Source organism: Vombatus ursinus, unplaced genomic scaffold (genome assembly GCF_900497805.2).
Source record: "Vombatus ursinus unplaced genomic scaffold, bare-nosed wombat genome assembly UNPS02006779.1, whole genome shotgun sequence".
Classification (NCBI taxonomy): Eukaryota; Metazoa; Chordata; class Mammalia; order Diprotodontia; family Vombatidae; genus Vombatus; species Vombatus ursinus.
The window spans coordinates 23,633,910-23,641,079 of record NW_020946557.1 but is presented as its reverse complement, the minus strand read 5'-3'; the positions used below and the strand labels follow the sequence as shown (position 1 = coordinate 23,641,079).

General features: G+C 36.5%; 1 protein-coding gene across 6 annotated transcripts in view; it reads left to right on the top strand.

The window, feature by feature from the left end:
- EPB41L2 (erythrocyte membrane protein band 4.1 like 2) overlaps positions 1-7,170 on the top strand; it is a 274,065-nt gene that overhangs the window by 55,845 nt on the left and 211,050 nt on the right. The gene's annotated exons all lie outside the window — the stretch shown is intronic.

Here is a 7,170-nt window from a genome sequence, read left to right as displayed (position 1 = left end):
CCTTCCTTCCTTCCTTCCTTCCTTCCTTCCTTCCTTCCTTCCTTCCTCCCTCCCTCCCTTCCTTCACTTTTTGTGATTGTGGGTTTTCATATTTAATATTGGTTCTGCTTAAAAGAAGATAGGCCTTTTTTTTTTTAAAGGCTTCTGTACCTTGTTTTTAATTCCTGTAAAATTGGTTCCTAATCTTGACACTATGGTCTGTACAAAAACCTTACGGAGGCAGTGTCTAGAACTGAAAAGTCTAGGTAGAATGAAGGCAGCCTTTAATTTGAATTATGAATACTGGAAAGGTTTTTAATTCTCAAAGTTGAGATAAATTTCAAGTATAGGTTTCCCCTACTATACTCCTCCCCTGCCCATTGGCCTTTTTGTATCTTGTAAACACTCTCTTTTAAAGAGAAAAATATATCTTTTAAAGAGATTTTAAAATTCCAAACCAGGAAGATGCTCTGTGAAATGAAAGGGAGTGGAGCAGGGGAGCCCTCTGTTCACACATATGTAGTGAGCCAATTTGGAGGTTGCTCTTCTCTAACCACAAAGTACTACAAATTGTTCAGGCCTTTTGGCAGCATGGAGGAAAATCGCCCTTTTTACCCTTTTCTCCCACACAGTTACAGAGAATTCTGAGCTGTAAGCCAGCTTTTACAAACTCCTGGTTTCATTGAAGCCAAACTTGCACAATTTCTCATCTAGGATCGTGAAGGAGCTTCATTGTCCTTTCCCATCTGTAAAAAAATAAACTGTACAAGGATACTTAAAAAGTACAGACAAAACTTTAGACTGGATAGATCATAAATACAGGTCTGAACAATTCTTCTGGTAATAAAGACATTTGTTTAGGGTGAGAAAGGAATAGACATTGGTGTAATAATTGATCTTTTTCCTCCATAATGTTAGTAGATTAATATTTAAATTAATAATTAGAAATAGTTCTAAATCAGTTTGATTCTGCAAAGGCTTTTCTCATGATTAAGAAACACAAATAGGTAGTATAAAACCAGCTAATTTAATTGATATCTTAACCTCAAATTCCACGAACCAGAATATTCCCTTCTTGAATCTTTCCAACATGAACTAGAAGATGCTGGGGCCACTAGGTAATACTATGGATAGAACACACCAGACATGAGTTCCAGTATAGCCCAACACATATTATCTGTGTAATCCTGGGCATGTCACTTAATTTCTGTTTGCCTCAGTTTCCTCATTTTTAAAATGGAAATAATAATAGCACCCAGGGTTATTGTGAGGATCAAATGAGTTAATACTTGTAATGCACTTAGCAAAGTGCCTGGCAAATAGTAGGTGCTATAAAAATGTTTGCTATTATTACTAGCTGTCATTAAATAAATAAAGTGTAATATCTTACCAGCCTTCCTGCTTCACATTTCTGGAGTAACTTAGTGGCAGGTCTTTTCTTGCTGTCGCCAACTTGTTTGGAAGGCAGGAAGGAAACAAGCATTAATTACATGCCTACAATGTTTGAGGCCCTGTGCTAAGCACTTAACATTTGACGGAAGTAGGTGTTAACAATATCATCCCCATTTTACAGTTGAGGAAATCGAGGAAACTAGAGGTTAAAATGACTTGCTACGGGTCACGCGGCTCAGACATAGTGTGTCTGAGGCTGGATTTGAACTCATGTTTCCGACACAGCTCAGTGCTCTAACCACTGTGCCAAGTGGCTGTTGGGAAGTAAATTGTACTTCTGTGGTCTTCTATACTTAATTGTATACTTCGCAATGTAATTTTTTTTAAAGAAATGTAGCTTTATTCCATGTCTACATTCTACATATTGAACATCAATATAATTTGCCTAGTAAATACTTAAATTTAATTTATATGCATTAAGTCACTTTTCAGCCATTCCCTTTTAAGTCTCCATCCCCTTTTGTATTATTTCCAAATTATACCGCCTAATCATCTGATCATCTTCATTCTGCTCTCAGTGGAACTTGAATGCTGAAGGGTACCTCTGCCCTTTGCCCATGTCTTTCCCTTTTACAAGTTTTTTCTTCCACCGTTAGAATGTAAGTACCCTGAGGGCAGAGACTTGCTTGCTTGTACATGTCTTCAGTCCTTAACAGAGTGCTTAGCACCTTGTAAGTGTTTAATAAATCATGTTTCATTACTTTAGATTCTTTTTTACTTTTCATTTTAAATAGAGTGGACTCCCTGTCGTTCTGCATTATCACTTTTCATTATTCCATAAAACATTTCCAAGCTTTAAAAATTCTCTTCCATTTTTGCAGTCAACCAGCATTTCATTACATTAATGTATCACAATTTAGTTAACCATTCCCTCATTGTTGAAATTTTAGGTTACTTTTAGATTTTTTTTTTGTTGGAGGGCAACGTTTACAAATACTATTGCTTCCATAATAATGCTTTTTTGTTCCCGATGACAGTTTTAGGGAATATTGCAAACAATGGAGTTTTTGGATCAAAGATCATGATTATTTTTGTAATTTTTATTATGTACTATTGATTACTCTCCAAAGACAAACGCAACAACAACGACAATAGCTAACATTTACATAGTGCTTTCTCTGTGCCAGGCACTGTGCTAACCAACTTGGTTCTTGCAGTTCTATTAGCAGTGTGTGTGTGCCTCTTTCTCCACAATTCTTTCAGTGTTGAGTTTCATTGTTTTTAGGTGTTTTTGCCTATTTGATGAGTTAAAGTTATTTTACTTTACATCAAAGAGGTGATTTCTTCTTGCCTGACAACTTCCCATGATTATAAACAGTTAGATGTGCTTTGATGATGCTTATAGTGTGATTAGACAATGTACCACCTCTTCAATGGTCTTATTTATTTATAGAGACAATGGAAGATGGGGTAACCTGGCTCGTTAACATATGTTTATGGTGAGCAGTGAATAATTCATGTATATCAATCAGGAGCATCAGTCACTGATAGTCATGGTTAATCTGTTTAAACCAACTTAATCACAGTGAAAATAACAGACTTTCCTTTTTATTTTAAATATAGACAAGTCAGGTCATACATAACCAACCTCTTCCTAGGAGTGTGTCAGGCTTTTTAAGTCGCTCTTATTTTGAGTACCATAAATCCTCTTTGGAATTTCTTCCTTCTCTCCTTTGTCCTAATAATTCTGTTAACATTTTTGTGATAGCTTGACCTTGTGAAGATTCTAGATCTCGGAATTTGAGTTGTAACAGGTATCAGAGGTCAATTAGTCTTGCAGTCTTTTCCTGGATATGAGTTACCTCTATGGACATACTTGACAAGTGGTCATCTGGACTGCCCACAAAGACATCACCAACCCCCCTCCCCCCACATTAGGAACTCACTATCTCCCAAGGCATCCCATTCTACTTTTGAACAGCTCTGATTGTGAGGAAGATTTCCCTTATATGGGACCTAAGTCAGCTTTGAAACTTCTATCCATTTTAAGTTCCTTGTCCTGAGGTGAAGTAAAATAAGCCCAGTCAGTCAATATCAGTATCAATCAGTCCATCAATAAAGATTTATTAAGTGCCTCCTACATTTCAGGTGTTGTGTTAATCTCTGGTACTTCCAGATGAGACCATTCAAATACTGTCATATCATTTCCTAGGATTTCTCTTTTCTAAACTAAACATAAGAAGTTCCTTTAATTGATCCTTGTTTTGACATCTCAAGTCAAATAAATGAATAAATTTTAAATGTGTATGTTTACATTGTCCTGTGATGAGGAATTTAGTTTTAACACTCTTTTTCATATCAAATCAAAGTACTGTGACTTAGTATCAGTCGGGGCTATACTTTTACTTTCAAATCTGGTTTTTCATACAAACCCAAGTACAGAGAGCCAGTCCAGAAGCTGTTGTTCTCTCCTAAGATCCTAATGATCAAATCCTTATTTAATTCAACAAGCATTTATTAAGTGCTTACTGTATTGCCCAGTTCTGTGCTAAGTACTCTTATACAAAACTTTAAAAACAAGAAACAAATCCCTGCCCACAGGGAGCTTATATTTTATGGGACGGACACACACACACACACACACACACACACACAACATTATGCATAGATAAGTAGATATAAATTGTATACAGTGGGGAGATTGCTAAAAGTTGGGGGGGTCAGGAAAGGTAGTTAAAAAGATAATGTGAAGGTAGAGTGCTGGGGTGATATAAATGAATAAAATATATTTTAATTTAAAGAAATATAAAATTCCTTTATGGCAAATATGTGATGTAATAAATTTACATTATAATTTTCACAGTATATTCTGTATTATCCCTTTAAAAAGCTCTTATTTTAGGGATGTGAGCTATATTTGGTGGGGGGTAATCTATATTTGGAGCAGGATAGTAATGTAATAGAATGTTAGCTTCATACTTTCTCCCCTTCTCTTCCTTCCCTCCATCCCCCTTTTATCAAAATTGGACCATGTTTAATAAATTAACTTTATATCATTAGTGGAGTTGTCAGTAGCCATTGGAGACTGAAAAGGTTTCCTGTAAAATACTGGTTTCGATTAATCTTTACTTCATCTCCTCTTCATCAGCTTGCTGGGCCTGGGCATCTGAATGCCCTTGGTTTTGTGATTAACTGCAGATGACTTTTTGCCACATTGGCTGCCTTTGTTTTCTGCATATGATTCATCAGTGGGATTTTCAGCTAAATGGGACACAGATGAATTCCCATTTTTTGAGCAGCCTTCCCCAGTTTTGTATTAAATGGCAAGGTTGGCTTTATTTTAGAAATTAAATAAGTCACGGTTGTTGAGCACTCTTCTTCTTTAATGTCTGAAGTGGAAGAATGTGAATGGATTTTGTGGGCCACAGTGAAAAGCTGAGCAAAGCCTGTGAATTCAAGTTCAAGATGAGGTTTGCCAAAATGCCCCTGTCTGACCTGTGAGATGGTTCTCATCCTGGGCTCTTCTGTGGGAGACTGCCAAGTTAAGAGTCTTCATGTGGAGAGGCAAAAGGGCTTTATTGGGATTTTTTCAAAGGACGGTATTAGGTACAGATTTGTTCAGCTATTCTTTCTATTAAAAGCATGTCCAAAGCTGGATAGTGTGAAGATATGGACAATTGAAAATGAGGAAATGGTTCTCATGCTGCCTACTTACTGCCTCCTTCAAATTGTGAGTAAAATGGAAACAGCTTTTATTGATTATACATACTCCATAAATTCTAAACACTAGTGTTATACTATTTATGTTCTATTTTAATAAAGGGTTTTGCCCACTCTGTCTTATCTTGCTTTATATAATTTGTTTTCCTTTTCTTATACAAGTGAAGAATATTCAAAGCTTGTTCATAAGAAAATGAATGAAGCATTAATAGGTGTTTTGATTCAACAAGGTAGGAACTCTGAATGATGGGTGGATCTTGGCTAGAAACTGACTACACTTTTCTGGGGGGGAGAGAGAAAGGGGGAAGAGAGAGGGAGGGAGGAAAAGAGAGAAGGAAAGAAAGGGAGGGGGAAAAGAAAGAAGAAAGAGAAAGGGGGAAAGAGAGAGAGAGAGGAAAGGAGAGAAGGAAAGAGAGGGAAGGGAATGTGAGGAGAGAGAGAGAAAGAGAGAGAGAGGAAGAGGGTAAAAAGGACAGTTTCCTGTGTGGCTGCCAAAAGGCTTGAACAGTTTGTAGTAGCTTGTGGCTAAAGACTAACTTCTCTTAGAAGAGAACAGCATCTTCTGGACTGGCTCTCTGGTTATGTGTGAGAAAATTCTATTTTTTTTTTTCTCTTCACCTTGGTAGGTCTTTACAGAAAGTAATTTTTAAAATCTCACTTCATAAAGCCATATCTTAACTTTGGTAGGTCAGGGCAAAATCCTTAGGCAACATCCTTTGAAGGGAGTATAAGTAAAATATACTCAATATATTTTAAAAGCAAAAAAAGAACCCAAAAGAAAGAAAAACAAAACAAGACCAAAACCACATAATAGCAACAACAAAACCCAAACAGACCCCAGTTCTTCATTTTGTTCCTATTTTATTCACTAGTGTAAAGTAGGACAACGTGTGCTTTTCTAGTTATGAGTTGGTATGTTTTTTTTTTCAGTTTTTTTTCAGCTGCTTGAGTGATATATTTTTGTAGATTTTTTTTAACCACATGCATTTGATTATTCAGTGTGTCCCCTCTTTATTTGTTAACTTGGACAAGATGTTTTGCATTACTTGCACATTTAGAAGAATAGTACAATATATGAGATCAATTTAAAAAAAAATACTTGGAAGGCTAAAAATTGTCCAGTACACATTTGGCTATGTGCAACTAAACTGGTTCTGACGCTTTTTAGGATGATGAGTTTCCATCACTCTTTCTCACTTTTTCTACCGTTATCACCATGCATCCTGTTTTGTAACACCTTAGACTTAACCGTAGTGTTAGAACTCAGTTTTACTTTTGTACAATTTAGAATATATGGGGACAGGTAGGTGATGCAGGCTGGGCCTGGAGTCAGGCAGACTCTTCTTCCTAGTTCAAATCTAGGCTAGTTCAAATCTAGCCTCAGTCAGACACTTACTGGCTATATGACCCTGGGCAAATCACTTAACCTTGTTGGCCTCAGTTTCCTCATTTGTAAAATAAGCTGGAGAAGGAAATGGCAAACTACTCCAATATCATTACCAAGAAAACCCCAAATAGGGTCACTCAAAAGTCTTTCCATCCTTTTTGTATATGAATATAGTTCAAGGACTATTTGGTGTTATATGTGACTTTTCTTGAGGCTACTTGTACCTTTGTGGATACACCACCCACCCACATGTGCACCCCTTCCCCCCACATGCGTGTGCACACACACTGTTTTCTTGCATACATTTTTCTACTAAGTAGAGATCTATTATTCTCCTTACGCGTTTCCCTCAAAACCTTGTATCATTTTCCTATTTTTTTATTGTTATTATTTTCCTAATCTGGTATAATCTGATTACTTCACTTTGCCCCTATGTAAGTAGTTCCCCTGTCTCCCTTCCCTTTTTAGCTCCTTTTTTATATGTTGTGTTACCCTATTAGAATGTAAACTCCTTGAGGACAGGGACTATATTTTTGATTATATTTTTATTGCCAGCTTTAGCACAGAGCCTCGCACATAGTAGACACTTAATAAATTCCTCCCATCCTCCCTCCTTTCCTCTCTCTCTTTTTCTCTTTCTTTCTCCTTTCTTTCTTTCTTTCTTTCTTTCTTTCTTTCTTTCTTTCTTTCTT